Genomic DNA, 21,648 nt, shown 5'->3' with positions numbered 1-21,648 from the left:
GATTAAGCGGCCGCGTTACGTCACCGCGGCGGCTGGCGCGCGTTGCCTAGCAACGCCACGACGCGCCCGGAGCGGCGGAATGCGATTTGCGCGGCGCTGCAGGCATCGATCGCGGCGCGTGGCGGGGTGCCGGCGTGTTTTGTGTCCGCTGCCCCTGCCCCCGCCCCCACCCTCTCCCCCCTCTCACCCGGCCGCCCACGCGGCTGACCTGCCGCCGCCACACAATACGCAGCGTCCCACAAAGGGCCCGCTCTCTGCGGCCGACACGTTCATTACGCCCGGCCACTGCCAAATCTGATTCATTACGGAACACGAAACTAGCACCCTGCCATCGCACTATTAGTCAGTCACAATCAAAATCAGTTAATACATCTGCTTCTACGTAGACAGGGTGTCATCAGAAAGAATCATCCGATTTGCCACGTCTATATTTCTGACACGAATGAACATATGCAATGAATTTTGTTTTTTGATGAACGGGAAACTCAAAACTTTTTTTTTCATGCCTTTACATAGGTCTTCCCTCCATGGATTCCCATTTGCGTTCACGATGCGTTTCCAAATACTTCAGTGTTGATCGAACCTATCCGTAACGTACCTAGCAGCACGTTTCTGAATGGCTCGAAGGTCTTTCTGTACTTCGCCCTGATGAAGAATCCCAAACGCTCGAGTTGTACTCAAACCTAGATAGCGCTAGTGGTCTCATTTATGGATGAGTCATTCTTTCCTAATAAACCTAAGTCCATCAATCGCCTTACCTCCAACCGATCTTACACGTTCCTCTCTTTCCACATCGCCTTGCAACGTCCCGCCTAAATGTTTAAAGGAAGGGAGATTGGTTTCAATGCCCTGTCGACATGGAGGTCATCGGTCTCATCGGATTAGGGAAGGATGGGGAAGGAAGTCGGCCATCCCCTTCAAAGGAACCATCCCGGCATTTGCCTGGAGCGGTTTTAGGGAAATCACGGAAAACCTAAATCAGGATGGCCAGACGCCGGTTTGAACCATCGTCCTCCCGAATGCGAGTCCATTGTGCTAACTACTGCGCCACCTCGCTCGGTAAACCTTTAATAGACGTGACTGTATTGAGCAGCGCACCACTAATACTACGGTCGAAAATTACGGGGTTGTTTTTCCTACTTATCTGCTTTAAGTTTTTCCACATTAAGAGCAAGCTGCTCGTCAGTTTTTGGACCAGCAGGGGTCAAGAGCGAAAAAAATACACAGGATGCTGCCTCCAAGTCTGCACAGAATCAGAGCCCCAGCCTGGGGCATGAAAAAGAAGTGGGGAAAATGATTCGTCTGGCAGTTACAGAAGTATTCAGTCGACATCTTTAGTTGTTACAATGTAGAGTTCGTACAACTGAATTTCAGGTGACAGTCAGTTTCTCACGCTGTACTCAAACTCCTTACGATGGTCTGCTTTTTATGCAGTGATTTCAGGACGCGTTTCGGTAACAGCAGCAATGCCCTCAATGTACATTTGGCATTCATATTCGCAACACACTCCTTCTGGGTAAAATTAAAAATCTTTCCACGAATCTGGCTTTCGCTTTGTTTTCTTCCTTCTTTTCAGCTTCTTCTCGATAATTGCGTAATATTAAACGACATATTGGTTCAGGTTCAGCTAGATCAAAAAAAGAAAACTAAGCCGACAGCAAAAGAACTTCGCAAGGCTGTACTTCCCGGGTGCCAGTGGCCGCCGCTCCGTGTGCTTTGCTGTTTCATTTACGGAGCAGTGTGTTGTCCACTTTACAGCGTAGCCACCTGTTTGTGACTGCGCAGAGGAACCGGTTTCCGGGTGATACAAATTACCATTTCACATGCAGTTCCTTCGATTTCTTTCATTTAAGCTTTCTCAGGCAATATCTCCTCTATTCTTCACAGCCTGAGTAGCATTTATCTAGGGTCTTGCTTACCTGAGGGAGACATACATCAGCCAAGTCCGGTCGCACAACAATGACACTTGCGTTGCGTAAAACCGTTTGTCCTCGAAACATACGAGTGGGAATGCTTTGCCGTCATGAAAGTGATAGTAACTGAATGAATTGTTATTCAGAGTTCATAGTCAGGCAGCTTGTTGAGGTAAGGGCGTCCTCAACAAACATGTTCACCTGAGCACCACGTGGCTTTAGCCTCCCTCATACGCAGCCGCCTGCAGTTTCATGAGGACGCTCAACAACTATGCAACTCCGCATTGACAGAGGCGAAGTAAGCAATAAGAGAAGGGAAACGCCCTGGAATCGATTGAGGTCTGAACTCAGTACCTTCGTATTTGAAGCCTGAGACTTATTCACTAAGCCACTGCATCACATGCAACTGGGACAATTAACTTATCTGCTGTACAGACGGCCGGCCGCGGTGGCCGCGCGACTGCTACGGTCGCAGGTTCGAATCCTGCCTCGGCCATGGATGTGTGTGATGTCCTTAGGTTAGTTAGGTTTCAGTAGTTCTAAGTTCTTGGCGACTGATGACCTCAGATGCTAATTCCCATACTGATCAGTGCTATTTTTGGTGTACAGACGATACACTTTTCACTGTCATATCTGTGTTATTACGCTTCTTTCTCTTTTAATTGTCAAGCAATTACATCACTATCTTTTCGTCTGTCTTCATTAACTGTGTTTTATCACGTTCCATTTCATTCCTTGTATTCGTATTTATGGTTGTACTTCTCACAAACGAACGCAGTCTGTGTGTTTTTTCTGTACTATATTAATTTCTAAATGTTGTATTATTCTATGGTAGATGTAACTTACAATACGCATGCAGAATGCCTGGATAGATGTAAGAGAGCGCCCGATGGCCGTAATGTTGCCGAGGTGAATGAATAAATAATATTAAAACTTGTAAAGGTTTTTTTAAAAAAAAATTACCGCTACCAGTCACAAATTTTGTCAACTGTTGTATTATTTATTTAGCGTACATGTTTCGAGGTAAATCTCATCTTCAGGCTATAAGGCATTACAAAAACAACTTTAAAATAAGGCCATACTGATGTTACATAGTCTTTTCGTAAATACTGTGGTCATCTTTTCTCTTCTGGCGACAAATCGATAGTCAAATCGAAAACAGCCGTATTTCGACCGCCGTCTTGTCCACTGCACTATGGAACTATTTGTGATCGTGTTTCCAAGTGACTGCTATGTTAGTGACACAGTCGTTTGACTCTAGCCCCAGCAATAGCTTGGAAATATGTAAAATAAATAGTTTATTTCATTATGTGTTCAATAATATTGTAACACGTGCTCAATTTGTAACGTATTTTGTCAACCTACATCTGTAATACGATAACAAGACGTACAGAAGACAGGTAAACATCTGACACCACATAGTTCGACAAATCGATAGTTAAATCGAAACCAGATGTATTTAGACCGCCATCTTGTCTGTTTGTGATGGTATTTCCAAGTTACTGTTATGTTAGTGACAATTTGTGCACAGTGAGTAGGAGAGGCACGGAAATGGAGGCACCCCAGCGCATCACTACGAGACTGCCACGCCAGAAGAAAAAAGATGACCACAGCATTTGCGAAAAGACTATGTATCATCAGTATGGCCTTATTTTAAAATTGTTTTTGTAATGCCATTTAGCCTGAGGATGAGGTTTAACCCTCGAAACATGTCGCTAAATAAATAAGTAATACAATAGTTGACAAAGCTTGTGACTGGTAGCGGTAATTAAAAAAAAAAAACCTTACATATTTCTTGAGACAGTCACGGTCGAAAAATAGTCAAAATGGCTTCAAATTCTAATATTACCTCTTGTTTGTGAGTTCGCCGCAACGAAAAGAAAAAGAGAAAGCACAAATGTTTGACGTCGTCTGAGACGGGTATTGCCAGTTGCTCACCACAGGAAAGGCACACTGGATCACGTCCTTAGTTTTTTTAGTCATCAGTCTTCTGACTGATTCGGTGCACCCCTCCACGACTTCCTCTGCTGCGCCAGCCTCTTCATCTCAGAGTAGCACTCGCAACCTACATCCTCAATTATTTGTTACATGTATTCCTCATGTCTTGTAAATGTTAACTGACATGCACCGTACTGCAATTATTTTACATCTGCTTTTCTCCCTTTTTTTCAGATGGCGTACAAAATAGTGTAGTGTTCTGGTGAGTAAAGCACTATTTATTAAGTGTTCCTATACCTAATTACTGAATACATGGTTTCTGAAGTAGCCTGACTGATTTTGTACGTTGTCTTAGAGAAGATGTCTTTTTGATCTCGAATCATACGACAGGAAAGAATTCAGATGAGAGCAGACTCAAATTCAATAATAATGTACGCTGGTGTAACATTTCAGTGGGTATTTAATTCTGCAGTTTACAGCAGTAGAGAGTAAGAAGTGGTGCCAGTACGTGGAAGAGACACAAAAATCACAATTCCATCAATGAGATGAGTTTACACCTACACTTGCTTTCTTAGCTAGGTCTCAGCCTATAAAGACCTCCGTGTCTATATCTACATCTACATACATACTCTTCAAGCCAGTGTACAGTTCACAGCGGAGGCTACGTTGTACCGTATTACTAATGTCCTATCCTGTTCCACTCCAACTTCTCTGCCTCGTGATGACTGGGTGTTGTGTGATGTCGTTAAGTTAGTTAGGTTTAAGTAGTTCTAAGTTCTAGGGGACTGATGACCATAGATGTTAAGTCCCATAGTGCTCAGAGCCATTTGAACCATTTGTTCCGCTCGAAGATCAGGCGGAGATAAAATGATTGCCTGCATGCCTCTGTAGGAACTGTAATCTTGCTTATCCTGTCCTTAAGCGAGAACAACGTCAGAGGCAGTGCAACTATTGTTCAGTCTGTCGCAAACGCTGTTTCTGTAGACGTCTTCAGTAGCGTTTCGCAAAAGATGGTCTCTTTCTCTTCTACGATTCCCATCAAAACTTAGCGAAGCATTTCCGTAACACACTTGCAGTGATCGGACCGGCCTATAAGAAATCTAGCACCTCTCATCTGGACGCCTTTGTCTGAGCCTTACCCGTTCCTTCAGTTGTGAATAATATTCTTCGTAGTTTACACAAAAAACACACTTTCTGTGCAATAAACGTCCTTGAAATCGTAACTTTTCCTGCTAAGAGAAGCTACTGGACTACTGGATGCGAGTAGGCGCATCATTCAGGCGCGGATCCTGGAAAGAGGGTGGGGGAAGGGGGAGGGGGAGGGAGAGGACATGCGCCGGCCGGGGTGGCCGAGCGGTTCTAGGTGCTACAGGCTGGAACCGCGCGACCGCTACGGTCGCAGGTTCGAATCCTGCCTCGGGCATGGAGCCAGCCGGAGTGGCCGAGCGGTTCTAGGCGCTACAGTCTGGAACCGCGCGACCGCTACGGTCGCAGGTTCGAATCCTGCCTCGGGCATGGCTGTGTGTGATGTCCTTAGGTTAATTAGGTTTAAGTAGTTCTAAGTTCTAGGGGACTGATGACCTCAGATGTTAAGTCCCATAGTGCTCAGAGCCATTTGAACCATTTTTGGGCATGGATGTGTGTGATGTCCTTAGGTTAGTTAGGTCCCATAGTGCTCAGAACCATTTGAACCATTTTTTTGGAGAGGACATGCGGTTATGGACCCCTCTCCTCCCAAAGAACATTTTTAAGCGAAGCGTTTATATGTTTACGTATGTCAATTTCCATTTTTCACAGCTCATTTTCAGAGAATAAAGTGGCATGAAAAATAAGTGTGTCGAACTGTCAGGGACTTCTAGAACTTATAAGCTACGTTAAATATAGGATATTTTTGGCCCCGAGTGCCAGCGCATATCGAATGAAATTTGGCGTAACCGGTAACATTTCAGTCAGGTATCGGTTTACGAAATGTTGGCGGGAACGAATAAAAGAAACAGCATTCTCCTCGCAGATTAAAACTGTGTGCTGGACCGAGACTCGAACTCCGGACCTTTGCCTTTCGCGGGCAAGTGCTCTACAAGTTTGGAAGCTAGGAGACGAGGTACTGGCAGAATTGAAGCTGTGAGGACGGGTCCTGAGTCGTGGTTGGGTAGTTCAGATGGTAGAGCACTTTCCCGCGAAAGACAAAGGTACCGAGTTCGAGTCTCGGTCCGGCACGCAGTTTTAATCTGTCAGGAAGTTTCACATCAGCGCACACTCCGCTACAGAGTGAAAATCTCATTCTAGCATTTTCCTCATTTACAAGATGTGAACAGAGGGCATACGAAACTTCCTGGAAGATTAAAACTGTGTGCCGGACCGAGACTCGAACTGGGGACCTTTGCCTTTCGTGGGCAAGTGCTCTATCAACTGAGCTACCCAAGCACGACTCACGCCCCGTCCACACAGCTTTAATTCCGCCAGTACCTCGTCTCCTACCTTCCACTTGCCCGCGAAAGGCAAAGGTCCCGATTTCGAGTCTCGGTCTGGCACACAGTTTTAATCTGCCAGGAAGTTTCATATCAGCGCACACTCCGCTGTAGAGTGAAAATTTCATGCTAGAGGGCATACGTTTCAGAGGAGCAAACGTGGTTCACCACAAACGAAATGCGCAGTGTTATAAAGGAGCGCTGGCCACGAACGATAGTGGAGGAATATAAGCAGAAAATAAAAACTGTATGGGTTCGAAGTACTGCCGAGAAGGTGTTTTACCACTGATGCCTCAAAGAAAGGTGGCACTGGTTACCGTGCTGTTTACACAGAAGAAATTTAATTTTTTAGCATCCTTCGTTTTTAGACAAGTGAATAACAGATAAGAGCAGCTTCAGAAACGATCGGTCACTAGCCTCAGGTATCCTCAAATAATTCCGAAACCAATGTTCGCCGTCTAACAGCAGTTCTTTTCGAGGAAAAAGTCAGGCTTCTCCTCTCCTCCCCATTCTGTTTATTCATTACTTCATTCGTGCTGACAGTATTCTTCTTTTCATATCCTTCACCTCTACAACGTACGTAGTAGCGGCCGCACACAAAACAAGAATTTGTCAATTGTCTTTCAGCGCTCGGCATCATATCTGCCAGTTCTCTGTGTGTAGTACTGATGTGCGCGCTTCTGCTGCGTCTTTCCATTTGCCTTGGAGAGCGATTTGTTTCTCGCCTTGAAGAGCGTGTAAATGGGCGCTCGGTAATTGCGACTGGCTCGCCATCTGTGGCGCAGCGCGGCAGAAGTGGGACAGGAGACGGGCTGCGCGCTAGAGCGCCGGCTCTGCACGCCGGGGCGTCTATATTTACTGCGCTGTGCGCGCAGATTGCGTGCGGCGCGGAAGGTTAGCTAGCGCTAGCAGTCGTAATGACGGGACGCGCCGGCCGCCGGCTATATTTGACGCAGCGCGCATGCGCACTGGCCACTGCGAGGCGCGCGCCGCACCGCACAAGGTCCAGCGCTCTCTCTCTCTCTCTCTCTCTCTCTCTCTCTCTCTCTCAGACGCATCTCCAACTGCGCGGTTTAACGAGCCCTTACATGTCCAGCTTCTTCAGCTCTGGGGCACCAGACCATGTTTATCGCTCTAATGTTTCTGTTACATGTAACTGACGACACAGAGCACTAAAACTTTTCGCAGTAGTTAATGACATCTTGCAGGACGTAGGCAGAGTATTGACGCGTGTATCCTTGGCGTTATATGGGTTCTGTATGCAGATAAGTCACCAGTTCCGTGTGTCACGTCATGCGGGAAGTGGTGAGGATACACGTATCTTCCAAAAAATTGGTCCAAATGGCTCTGAGCACTATGGGACTTAACTTCTGAGGTCATCAGTCCCCTAGAACTTAGAACTACTTAAACCTAACTAACCTAAGGACATCACACACATCCATGTCCGAGGCAGGATTCGAACCTGCGACCGTAGCGGTCTCGAATCCTGTCTCGGGCATGGATGTGTGTGATGTCCTTCGGTTAGTTAGATTTAAGTAGTTCTGAGTTCTAGGGGACTGATGACCTCAGATGTTAAGTCCCATAGTGCTCAGAGCCATTTCACTTCAGTGCGAGCACGTGACGCTGAAGACGAAGTAAACAAGCGCAGCAGACACGAATTGAGAAGCGTTCTAGCGACGATACGGGCCGCCACTTGGGAAATCCACTGGAATCGGCCATTTTGACGGTGGGCTAATTGTTGGGGCTCACCGTCTCGAAACGAGCATCTCGCAAACTGCGAAGCTAGTCCTGTTTGGGGGTAGGGGACGTAACAGCGAGCTCAACGCTCCCATCGGGTTAGGGAAGGGTAGGGAAGGACGTCGGCCGTGCGCTTTCAAAGGAGCCATCTCGGTGTTCGCCTGAAGTTATTCGGGGACATGACGCAGCCTAAATCAGGGTGGCTGGACGGTGAGGGAGGGTGCAGTGGTTAACACAATGATTTCGCATTCGAGTGGACACAACCGCGGAACACGATGAGAAGGGAAAGTTGCGTGCTGTGTATCCTGCGGGAGTGCGACAGAAGCTCCGCTGTTCACGATGTTCGGAAGGTGGAGGCTACCAAGGCGGGCGGGTTTCGCTACGCAATGCGGCCAGTTTTCCGGCTAACTGTAAAATGAAAACCTTAACGGCCAGAAATGTAGACAGTAATAAAATGCTCCGAGCAACTGTAGTTCGTTTATGTCTGCCGAATTATGACAGCTGGTTTTTTGATGGAACTTTTTGTGACACCGGAAAGAGCTTACGAAGAGGGCTTCAATGACATAACGATTTTCTCCGTTCATTATAATTTCTATTCGTTAATTTCAATTAATTCAATATACTTTTCCTCATTATTCATAACCTTATTTAAAAAATAAAAAATAAAGGAACAAGAATAAAACCTCACAGTGACAACAAATGTATTTTTAACATTTGACACATCAATTAATTTTTTGATTATCCTATTGGGAGAACAACAGCGCTGTCAATATAAGAGGTTGCACAAACGTCCGCGTTACTTTGCCAAATGTAAGCTGACACGTGACTCAGCCACGATTCGCTGTCTGTTATTATAACGGTCTTATCACGTGCTACTAGCGTTTCTATCTCGAGCCCTGACATATATTACAAAGAGATTCCCAGCACACTGGGTTTCGTCTCGACTTACCGTACAACGGGCCACGCTACATGGCGTTTCAGGTATTCGGTAGTGGCCGGCGTTTCCTTGCAAATCTCTCTTTTTAATTTTCCCGGCAGGTAAAAGTTCAGAGGTGTAGAGTTTGCTACGTTTGCTGAACGGCAGATCCAACAGTTTCGATTCGTTTTTGTATAGGCTTGACGTCCGCCGGTTTTCGTGGCCTTTGTCTCGACGGTAGTATCTTCTGAGCCGTTGCACCGCGGCATATGCCTCTTCAGACGTCTTCAATGCTCCACGTTTCGATCCCTTTGCTGGGAACTTCTTCAGAATTCCGCTGGTTTCCCTGGGTGGCTGAACGCTATCAAAATACAAGGTCATGTTCACTTATAAAGGCTACTTTTCCGCGTTTTTTTTTGCGTCGAGTTGCTGGGTGAAAAACTGTTAGGCACGATTGGTGGACAAATACTGAAATGAGATACTGGCAAAGAGGGGGAATCCAAAATACTGTTGTTATCGTGCCGCCACGTTTCTTTCCTGCTAGCTGATACGCTCTATTTCAATAGAGCTGACGGGTACACGCTTCCGTCTTCGCGGCTAGCCGCTATCACGGAAGTAAACACACAGCCACGGCGTGCGAGGCACATAAATAACCACCCGGAAACAACCGAGGCGGCACGATAACAATAGCGTTTTGGATTTCCCCTCTTTGTCAGTCTTTGATTTCAGTATTTATCCGATGACGACGGTCCATCAATAGCAGCCGGACGATTTTCAAGCAGTGACTCCACTTCTCCGAAAAAGCGCGGAAAAGTAGCCGTTTCTAAGTATATTACTGTATTTCTACAGACACTGTCTTTTCAGGGACAACCGTGTAATCCTAATGAATATCCCAGCAGATGGCTGCCGAAGTTTGCGTAGGAATATGACACGGCCTAGCGACTCGAAAGGTTCCACCATCTGTGTCCAACTCTCTGTTGAAAACGTCTGTAATTATGAATGTCTGTCAGACATCCGCCATGTTGGTACCACATGGGTTGCCCTACGTCCAGTGGGATGTCTTCCAATAACTGCGCCACCATATCTGTTAGGATACTTGCGGCTGTTTGGAATTACGTCACGGAAACGAGGACCGCTGGTGCGATTCTTGAAACCCCATACTCCACCGTGACACACCAAGTCGTCGTTTATCTTCTAGCCCAGCGTGGAATTTCAGTCAGCACTAGTGTGTATTGCGAGGATCGATTTGCACCTGATTTGTGAAGGATACTTCACTGGTAAACAAAATCTTGCATACGAACTCTGTAAACGATTCTGAAAGTCACTGACGTGTTGACTGAGCGAACGTAGGAAGGTTGCTTTGGAATGTAGCCTAGAATTCGCAGGACGCTCCTGTGGCTGATTCCAGTCGCCAGTGCTGATGTCATGTTGATTGACTTGCGGGTGGCATGCAGTCTCGCCGTGTGGCTTAGTAAACAAAATGAGCGCTTAGTTGTCAGACTAACTGTGTCAAGGGAGGTGCCCAGTTCCTTTCCGCGAGTTTTCTAAAACTACCGAACACCGAACGTAGCCATCTGGTCAGCATGGGAAGTGTCCGTATCATAACAGTCTGCAATTTTTAATCGTATTTGTAGGCTGCTCTTGTTTTCTCCAAGCCATCCTTTACATACATACATCACAGAGCTTATACGTAAAGCCCTCACTATTTACAACATACGTAAATAAAGGTGGATAAGGTAGGAAACTTTGTGAAGACGTTCGAGTACGATATTGTTGTAAACAGAAAGCTGTATTGTCAGAAAACTGTAGCAAAATGCAGGAAAGTCTGCGGAGGATCGGCGAATGCTGAAGGACGGGCAGTTGACTATCAACTTTAATAAATTTAACATATTGCTTGTAAATAATCAAAGAGGTCCTTTACTACTGTCTTACACTGTAGGCAATAGATCAGCGGAAACATTAGCAGCTGTAAAACACCAGCGAGTAACAAGTAACCGTCCGGAGCGAACTAAAGTGGAACAACATCATAAAACTACGCACTGGAAAAGCAGATCCTAGATTACGATTGACTGCCAAAACAATTGGCGTTCGTATATCACTAGGCCAATTCTTGGCTACCAGTAATTTGCGCTCTATTTTAAGAATAACTGCTTTTTCACGCACCTTAGTCATAGCCATCGATCTGTGTGTCGTACATTGATATAATTTTGTAGACGTTCAGTGGTATATGTGGAGAGTGTCCGCAAAATGTGTTGCGAGTGGAGTGACTAGCAAAGGAGGTCGTGTCTGATGCTGCAGTTTTACTGTATGAATCGCGAATATGTAGTTTCAGCCTTTCATTATTTTGTAGGAAAGTCAGTGAGGAAGTAGCAAAGTACTCTCATTCTCAAATACCCGGTGAAAACGTTGTGGGTAATTTGCACAGTGGGAGTTAGGCTGTCTCAAAACATACACGTAGTACCTCTGGTTAAACCTGACTTATAGTCTTAAACCTGTAACGTAACATGATAGCTCTAAATGGGTAGATTATGACAACAAGCGTTGTAAGATTGGTCGGTAATTACATGAAATACTGAAAATTAAATTTTTGATTGCACGCAAGCCGATAGGCAACGCACAACTATGACGGGTGACGGTTTTAGGCGTTTAGTGTTATAGATTGCCGTTCAGTGTGAGACTCTTGCCAGGATAAATCAATACTGGACGCAGCGGAGATCCAAAGCAGGGCGGGTATCACCAGGGAAGCGGACAGTTCATGTTCTTAAAATTCGCCGCGGGGGTAGCCGTGCGGTCTCGGGCAAGCTGTCACGGTTCGCGCGGCTGCCCCCGTCGGAAGTTCGAGTCCTCCCTCGGGCACGTGTGTGTGTGTGTGTGTCTGTTGTCCTTAGCGCAAGTCAGATTAAGAAGTGCGTAAACCTAGGGACCGATGACCTCAGCAGTTAATGGTGCCATAGTCCTTATCACAGCCGCGCGGGATTAGCCGAGCGGTCAGCGGCGCTGCAGTCATGGACTGTGCGGCTGGTCCCGGCGGAGGTTCGAGTCCTCAAATGGTTCAAATGGCTCTGAGCACTATGGGACTCAACTGCTGTGGTCATAAGTCCCCTAGAACTTAGAACTACTTAAACCTAACTAACCTAAGGACATCACACACATCCATGCCCGAGGCAGGATTCGAACCTGCGACCGTAGCGGTCGTGCGGTTCCGGACTGTAGCGCCTTTAACCGCTCGGCCACTCCGGCCGGCCTTCGAGTCCTCCCTCGGGCACGTGTATGTGTGTTTGTCCTTAGGATAATTTAGGTGAAGTAGTATGTGAGCTTAGGGACTGGTGACCTTAGCAGTTAAGTCCCATAAGATTTCACACACATTTGAACATTTTGAGTCCTTACCACAAATTACCAAATTTTCTTAAAATTCCGAGAGCGGGCATTGCAACAAGATTCAGGAACATTAGTTTCTGTCACACATATCCCGCAAAATGATCACCATATCGCCGGCCGCGGTGGTCTCGCGGTTAAGGCGCTCAGTCCGGAACCGCGCGACTGCTACGGTCGCAGGTTCGAATCCTGCCTCGGGCATGGATGTGTGTGATGTCCTTAGGTTAGTTAGGTTTAAGTAGTTCTAAGTTCTAGGGGACTGATGACCACAGAAGTTAAGTCCCATAGTGCTCAGAACCATTTGAACCATTTTTTTGATCACCATATCAGGGAAACCGGATCTTGTACCTAGGGCTACCAACAGGCGTTCTTCCGAAGCACTCGGGAGTGGAACAGTATATGGGGAAAGACAGTGGGGCGGAAAGTACTCTGGGGCACACACTGTGATTTCGTAGACTTACGTATGCACTCGACGGTGGTTCACCAATTGTAGATAATGATAAAGAGTGGTATCTACAAACACGATGCGTACCACTTATCCAATACAATGAAGTGACGTTTCACAATGTTCAAATCTTTGATTTCGAAAATGGCAGGTATCGAGGTCAGACTTCAAGAAGAGTGTAAAAATTATGAAGAGGAGAAGACTGTAAAAATCATAAAGAGGGCGGGTGCTAAAAGATGTGAATATTACAGCAGCATCAGGTTAAAAAGTCATTGACGCAAATTACTGAGACGAACTACTTACAGATGAATGGAACAACTGGTACAACCCGACCTCAGAAGAGATCGATTAGGGTTCATAATAGACGTAAGAACACGCGAGGCCATACTGACCGTACGACTTGTCCTAAAAGATAAACTACAGAAGTCAAACCTACATTTATGGCATTCATGTATTTCGAGAAAGATTTTGAAAATGTTTAGTAAAGGCAGCATGGTCGAAACTAAAATACACTAGGAATTGTTTTGTGAAAGTATTTGTGCAGAGTGTAGCCTTGGACAGGAATGAAACGTGATCGATAAACAGTTCCGACGGAACAGGAGATTTTAAAATGTAGTGTTGCAGAAGGATGCTGAATATTAGACGGGTAGATCGAATAACTAATAAATAGGTACTAAATACAACTGGGAAATTCGAAATTTGTGGTAAATACTATGGGACCAAACTGCTGAGGTCATCGGTCCCTAGACTTACACACTACTTAAACTAACTTACACTAAGGACAACACACACACCCATGCCCAAGGGGGAGGGGTAGGGAGGGGGGGAGTCGTGCTAGCCGTGGGACGGCCTCCCTCGACAAAGGCTACAACTGGGGGGAAATAGAAATATATGGCACAGCTTGTGTAAGAGAAGGCACTGGTCGATAAGGAGGCATTCTGAGGTATCAACGAATCGTCAGATTGAACTGTGTGTGTAGGAGGGGGGTTGAAGAGGGACCAAAGGCCGGAGAAAGTAAATCTATATAGGTTGCAGTAGTTATGCAGAGAAGTTGAGGGTTGCGCGGGATAGAGTGGGGAGCTGCATTAAACCAGTCTTCGGACTGAAGACCACAACAACAGGATCAAATCTCCGCCGCAAGGACCCTAAATCACTTTAGCCCAGTGGTGGGAGGCAGTATTTCGTACGAACTGTGGCGGTGGCGGCGCAGCCATCGCGTTCCGCGCAGCTGTCGGCCAGCGGCGGCGATAGAGGCAGGAGCCAACTGGCGCCGTAAAAACTGCCGGAGGCGGAGATGGAGGGCAGCCGCTGCACTTGTAACTGCCGGCTGCGGCACCTGCGGCGGCCCGCACTCCTGCCACGTCATTTCTGTACGTCAGAAGTAACAGAGCAACCGACGCACAGCCCTGTCGTACACCGTCTCTAATTATGACAGTTACTGCGTGATTGACCTGGAACGGTACATTCTCTTTTCTGTCAGGAAAGTAAGGGAAAGGCATAAACCGGCATCTATGAGAGGTTCCATGCAATCTTTTGCATGTCTCTTCTCATTTTTATCAATTTCATTAATGTTGTATGACATTGCACGGTAGTAACAGACCGAGTAAGGTTATTGTAATGAGAGCTCAAAAAATACACTCCTGGAAATTGAAATAAGAACACCGTGAATTCATTGTCCCAGGAAGGGGAAACTTTATTGACACATTCCTGGGGTCAGATACATCACATGATCACACTGACAGAACCACAGGCACATAGACACAGGCAACAGAGCATGCACAATGTCGGCACTAGTACAGTGTATATCCACCTTTCGCAGCAATACAGGCTGCTATTCTCCCATGGAGACGATCGTAGAGATGCTGGATGTAGTCCTGTGGAATGGCTTGCCATGCCATTTCCACCTGGCGCCTCAGTTGGACCAGCGTTCGTGCTGGACGTGCAGACCGCGTGAGACGACGCTTCATCCAGTCCCAAACATGCTCAATGGGGGACAGATCCGGAGATCTTGCTGGCCAGGGTAGTTGACTTACACCTTCTAGAGCACGTTGGGTGGCACGGGATACATGCGGACGTGCATTGTCCTGTTGGAACAGCAAGTTCCCTTGCCGGTCTAGGAATGGTAGAACGATGGGTTCGATGACGGTTTGGATGTACCGTGCACTATTCAGTGTCCCCTCGACGATCACCAGTGGTGCACGGCCAGTGTAGGAGATCGCTCCCCACACCATGATGCCGGGTGTTGGCCCTGTGTGCCTCGGTCGTATGCAGTCCTCATTGTGGCGCTCACCTGCACGGCGCCAAACACGCATACGACCATCATTGGCACCAAGGCAGAAGCGACTCTCATCGCTGAAGACGACACGTCTCCATTCGTCCCTCCATTCACGCCTGTCGCGACACCACTGGAGGCGGGCTGCACAATGTTGGGGCGTGAGCGGAAGACGGCCTAACGGTGTGCGGGACCGTAGCCCAGCTTCATGGAGACGGTTGCGAATGGTCCTCGCCGATACCCCAGGAGCAACAGTGTCCCTAATTTGCTGGGAAGTGGCGGTGCGGTCCCCTACGGCACTGCGTAGGATCCTACGGTCTTGGCGTGCATCCGTGCGTCGCTGCGGTCCGGTCCCAGGTCGACGGGCACGTGCACCTTCCGCCGACCACTGGCGACAACATCGATGTACTGTGGAGACCTCACGCCCCACGTGTTGAGCAATTCGGCGGTACGTCCACCCGGCCTCCCGCATGCCCACTATACGCCCTCGCTCAAAGTCCGTCAACTGCACATACGGTTCACGTCCACGCTGTCGCGGCATGCTACCAGTGTTAGAGACTGCGATGGAGCTCCGTATGCCACGGCAAACTGGCTGACACTGACGGCGGCGGTGCACAAATGCTGCGCAGTTAGCGCCATTCGACGGCCAACACCGCGGTTCCTGGTGTGTCCGCTGTGCCGTGCGTGTGATCATTGCTTGTACAGCCCTCTCGCAGTGTCCGGAGCAAGTATGGTGGGTCTGACACACCGGTGTCAATGTGTTCTTTTTTCCATTTCCAGGAGTGTACTTTTCACTTGATCGCTAAACATGTTGTTTTAATTCCTTGGGTGGCTTGTGCGAGGCGAGCATTGTAGGACGTGGCACACTGAGTTTCCGGTTGGGGGCTGCACTTCCCTGAATTCTGAGGGGCTCGTACAGTAGGCTTAAGCGCCTGGCGGAACGACTGACGTCGGTCGAGTTTCTCCCATTGTATGCAGGGCGAAACGACCTGCGAGACGTCTGAGTGTCGCCGCAGTTAATGTGTTAACCGTTCTGGCGCGTCCAGAACGAAGATTCCTGGCACCGACTGACTGCATTGTCCTCTTGCTTCTGAGAATACTAGTGGACCGTGCCGTGCTGAGTGCGACTGTCTGGCACCGGATGGCCGGTGGTCTAGGCAGGTTGTTTTCATAGCCGGTCAAACGGCAAGTTCAGTGCCCTCAGCTGAATAGCAGAGGCATGATTGGTCAACTTAAGCCGAGGCTAGTTGACGTCATAAAGCCCTGCTCGAAATTGGAGGGGACGGTTGCTGTTGGCGCGAATGATGTTCTGAGACAGTGTGGGGGAATTTTGGAATCAGAACTGAGTGCTGATTCGCGGTTTTCGAGGACAGTAGGGAGTTGAGCAATGCCGGCTTCATTCTTGCATCGCATCACAGAAAAAATTCGGGATCTGATCTTCCTCGGAGTCGGACGGTCTTGCGACTTGGTCGCTCGTTGTCGGAAGAACTTAGAATTCTCGGACAGCATTCGCGGCCAGGGTTTGATACAGAGTTGTTGCACGGCAGAACTCGGTACCTACATCATCAGGACGCTGCCTACAAACGACGTGCTGCAGATTTCGGAACTGGTACAGTACTTTGCGTCTCCGGTATTGTAGGACCTTATCAATTTTATACTTTGCTACAAGTCCACCTTGCTTGTTTCTCCATGTCATCCCATTTGAGCTCTCACTACTAATTGTGGTACTGCTATATAGTCGGGAGATTAATATTTGATTCATCAGGACCTCCAGTCATTATCGTCAATCTATTGCATCACAGAGAGTAGGAGCCCCTTGTTCTCGAGCCAACTCTTATTCTCATAATATTTCAGTATACCCTATCCGTTAACTTACTGTGTGTGTACACAATCATGTGCATTTATTATCTGATATACAATAAATCTCATTGTGATATTTAATCCACATATCATTTCGTAGATATAGGCAGAATCCCATTTCCTGTTGATTACTATGACAAAGTTCTCTTTTTTTGAGTACATTACGATTTTTATTAAATTTTTGTGAGTGTGCACTCCTTATTTTACCAACTAGCAGGGTCCACCATCATTTCCTTCCGTTACCGTTGCGCGCAATTAATTAGCTGGTAGATAAGGAGGGGGTGGAGTGCATGTCTCGCTCTCATGCAAAATTCGTCTGAATTAATGAGGTACAAACTCTTCTCCACCACGGCACGTCGCAAGTATACAGTTGCTTTATAGAGTGTATCTTACGTGCGATGTAAGACCTGGGTCGACTTTGCATAGCGAGGCGGGCTCCGACTAGAGATGGGCAAACTCGTTCATGCTTGGGAACTAGTTCACTGGTGATCGCTCTTATTTGGGAACCGTTCATTTTTACTCGTTCACCGTTCATTTGTGCTTGGTATATGGTTCTTACGAAAAATTGAAAATTAGTAGAATAGGTGACTGAAGATGGAAGGCGCCAAGAGAGGACACTTGCCTCCCCTCTGGAGTACAGAGTTTTTATTCGTAACAGAATACTCACAAACCTGTAATTTTCGTGATTCTGCAAAGGCCTAGAATCAGCTGAACTGAAACCTTACGTACTGACAGTAGTGCATCGGCTGACCATTGCAGATGCTGTTGCTCGATCACGTGCCAGTTTCGGTTCCTTCTCACTCTCTGTGTCCTTTCCCTCCCATATTCTTACGTCTTTCCACTGTGTGTCTGTTTCCTGTTCTCAGCTTCACACCTGCTCGCTCACTCCACCGCCCCTACCTATGGGGCCGCGCGGGGTAGCGGTGCGGTATTAGGCACCTTGCCACGGTTCGTGCTGCTTCCCCGTCGGAGGTTCGAGTCCTCCCTCGGACATGGGTGTGTTTTTTGTCCTTAGCCTAAGTTAGATTAAGTAGTGTGTAAGCCTAGAGACCGACGAGCTTAGCAGTTTGGTCCCATAGGAACTTACCACAAATTTACCACCTACCTAATTCTCTTTCCAATTTCAATAATAGAGTTCTCAAAACATTTCTTTGTGGTGCCGAATGTGTCTCAACTCCTCGGAAGCAATGTGTTCTTACTTTCGCGTCCCAGCGACACACGGACAGTAATGCGAACAGAATTTTATCGAGTAACTGCCGCTCTCACTCTTTGTAGTAGCGAGTAGTGGGCAATAACAAACGTTATGAAAGTAAGATCCGTGGGGACGAGGTGAGATTTGTTAGGGCTGTGAGAAGTTGTACCATAGCAGGTGTAGGAGGAGACGACAGTTAGGCGAACTAAACGTATTTAATATACGAAATGGAATCGAGGACAACAGGAGGAAATGGAGTGAACATCTAGAAAGATTTAACTGTCCGGCGTATTACTTCAAAAAGCAAGAAACCATAATGCAGTAGGAGGGAGGTCTGCGAAGGCCTAGACACATGCGTAATAGACACAGTGCAGCAGACGGCAGAGGAGCAGCAGTGTTGTGCAGCTGCGAGTTCCCGAAGGAGGGGCCGCCCTCGGCAGGCTGGATTTCTTAGGCTAATAACTTTCATCTCCGCAAAGCGAGCAAATCGAATTCTCAGCGCCTGGGCGCGCCAGACCCGCGGGGAGCGACCCCACACCCCCTTCCCCTCCCCTCCCCGCCCCACCATACAGACTGCGCTCCGTCGCTTCGCTGCCGAAAACTTCGCTCCCGTATTCTTGCCTTATTACAAAGAAACAGCAGCATAATTTAGTCGAAAGACAGCGTAAAGCATCGGTCGAGGCGTACGTCTCCCAGCGGAGACCACCCCCCCCTTTTCCAGCCCCTCCACCGCGCCCCTCCTCCTCTCCTCCTCGCACGAGTTCCCCAAACAACTCGTTCTTCGCCTGTCCTGTCTAGAGTATGTTAAATCCCTAAATGACTTGTTCAGTTAGTTTTTGGCGCTCATAAATTCCTACATCACTTTTGCTCAGTTAGTTTTTAGCACTCACCTATAGCAACACATTTCATACGCTCCCCAGCTATTATTTTGACTCTCCTCTTCCTTAACGAACAAATGGAATAATAAATCTCCATTTCCTATTTTGGCGCTGTCCACGTCTGTTGCCTGCTCTCTACCTGCAAATAGACGAGAGTAGTCGGCATATGCGGAATCACACAAGAGGGCCAAGACGGAAAATGTACAGCCACGGATTGCTGTTTGTCTAGATCTACGTTTATACTCCGCAAGCCAACTGACGGTATGTGGGGGAGGTTATTTCTGGTACCACTATGTGATCCTTCTTGCCTTTTCCTTTCGTGGGTGCCGCTTGGGAAGAACGGTTGTCGACAAACCAACGTGTTAACCCTAATTTCCCAGATTTTCTTGTTGTGTCCCCATTTCACAATACGTGATCAAAAGTACCCGGACACCCCCAAAAAGATGCATTTTTCTTACTAGGTGCATTGCGCTGCCACCTACTGCCAGGTACTACATATCAGCGACCTCAGTAGTCATTAGACATCGTGAGAGAGCAGAATGGGGCGCTCCGCGGAACTCATATGGTTCAAATGGCTCTACGCACTATGCGACTTAACATTTGAGGTCATCAGCCCCCTAAACTTAGGACTAACCAACCTAAGGACAGCACACACATCCATGCCCGAGGCAGGATTCGAACCTGCGACCGTAGCAGCCGCGTGGTTCCGTTGGCGGAACTTACAGACTTCGAATGTAGTCAGGTGATTGGGTGTGACTTGTGTCATATGTCTGTACGCGAGATTTCCACACTCCTAAACATCCCTCGGTCCCAGTGAAGTGGAAACGTGAAGGGACACATACGGCACAAAAGCGTACAGATCGACGTCGCCTGTTGACTGACAGAGGCCGCCGACAGTTGAAAAGGGTCGTAATGTGTAATAGGCAGACATCTATCCGGACCATCTCACAGGAATTCCAAACTGCATCATGATCCACTCCAAGTACTAGGGCAGTTAGGCGGGAGATGAGAAAACTTGGATTTCATGGTCGAGCGGCTGTTCATAAGCCACACATCACGCCGGTAAATGCCAAACGCACCTCGCTTGGCATAAGGAGCGTAAACATTGGACGATTGAACCGTGTAAAAACGTTGTGTGGAATTGAGAATCACGGTACACAATGGGGCGATCGGATGGCAGTGTGTGGGTAAGGCGAATGCCCGGTGAACGTCATCTACCAGCGTGTGTAGTGCCAACTGTAAAATTCGGAGGCGGTGGTGTTACGGTGCGGTCGTGTTTTTCATGGAGGGGGCTTGCACACCTTGTTGTTTTGTGTGGCGCTATCACAGGACAGACCTACACTGATGTTTGAAGCACTTTCTTGCTTAGCACTGTTGAAGAGCAATTCGGGGCTGTCGACTGCATCTTTCAACGCTATTGAGCACCTGTTCATAACGCACGGCCTGTGGCGGAGTGGCTACACGACAATAACATCTCTGTAATGGACTGGCCCGCGCAGAGTCCTGACCTGAATCCTATAGAACACTTTTGGGATGTTTTGCAACACCGACTTCATGCCAGGCCTCACCGACCGACATCGATACCTCTCCTCAGTGCAGCACTCCGTGAAGAATGGGCTGCCATTCCCCAAGAAACCTTCCAGCACCTGATTAAAAGTATGCCTGCGAGAGTGGAAGCTGTCATCAAGGCTAAGGGTGGGCCAACACCATACTGAATTCAAGCATTACCGATGGAATGTGCAACGAACTTGTAAGTTGTTTTCAGCCAGGTGTCCGGATACTTTTGATCACATAGTGTATGTGGGAGAAAGTAATACTTTGCCCGACTCTTTCCGGTACATACTCTCTCGGAATTTCAGCAGTATACCGCTCTTGTAGCGTCTGCTGCTGGAGTTTATTGAGCAGTTGAGGAACGCTCGTGCGTTGACTACACGACCCCGATGAAGAACGTGCCGCTCTCGGTTCGATCATGTTTATCTCTTCTATTTGTCCAATCTGGTAAGGGTACCAGACTGGCTAGCAGTACTCAAGAATTTGTCGAACAAGCGTCTTGTAAGCCACTTCCCTCGTTGACGAGTTACATTCCCTTAACATTCTTCGTATGAATGTGAGCCTTGCACGTGATTTTCCTACGATTTATTTTACGTGATCATTCCATTTTAGGTGGCTCCGGATAGTTACTCATCGGTATTTTATGGTACTTATTGTCTCCAGTGATTAGTCACCAGTTGTGTAATTGAACGGAATAAGTAACGTTTATTTACACTCAGAGCCAATTGCACCAATCATCAACCCTCTGGAGGTCCTCCGACAATTCGCGACATTCAACCGGTGTTGCTGCCTTCTTACAGGCAACCGCATCACCTGCGAAGAGCCTCGTAGAGCTTCCGCTGTCGTCACTGATATGTTAACTTTCATACTGAACAGGTAAGCCGGCCGCGGTGGTCTAGCGGTTCTGGCGCTGCAGTCCGGAACCGCGGGACTGCTACGGTCGCAGGTTCGAATCCTGCCTCGGGCATGGGTGTGTGTGATGTCCTTAGGTTAGTTAGGTTTAAGTAGTTCTAAGTTCTAGGGGACTTATGACCTACGATGTTGAGTCCCATAGTGCTCAGAGCCATTTGAACCATTTTTTTGAACAGGTAATGAGGGAAGTA

General features: G+C 47.6%; 1 long non-coding RNA gene across 1 annotated transcript in view; it reads left to right on the top strand.

Annotated features, from left to right (window-relative positions):
• Window positions 1-21,648, top strand: part of LOC124616782 — a 166,049-nt gene that overhangs the window by 96,026 nt on the left and 48,375 nt on the right. The window contains exon 2 of the long non-coding RNA XR_006979883.1: window positions 4,086-4,113. This is a non-coding gene — a long non-coding RNA (uncharacterized LOC124616782). The remainder of the gene's footprint in view (window positions 1-4,085; window positions 4,114-21,648) is intronic.

This window comes from Schistocerca americana, chromosome 5, assembly GCF_021461395.2.
Source record: "Schistocerca americana isolate TAMUIC-IGC-003095 chromosome 5, iqSchAmer2.1, whole genome shotgun sequence".
NCBI lineage: Eukaryota > Metazoa > Arthropoda > Insecta > Orthoptera > Acrididae > Schistocerca > Schistocerca americana.
This window is presented reverse-complemented; position numbering and strand designations above follow the sequence as displayed.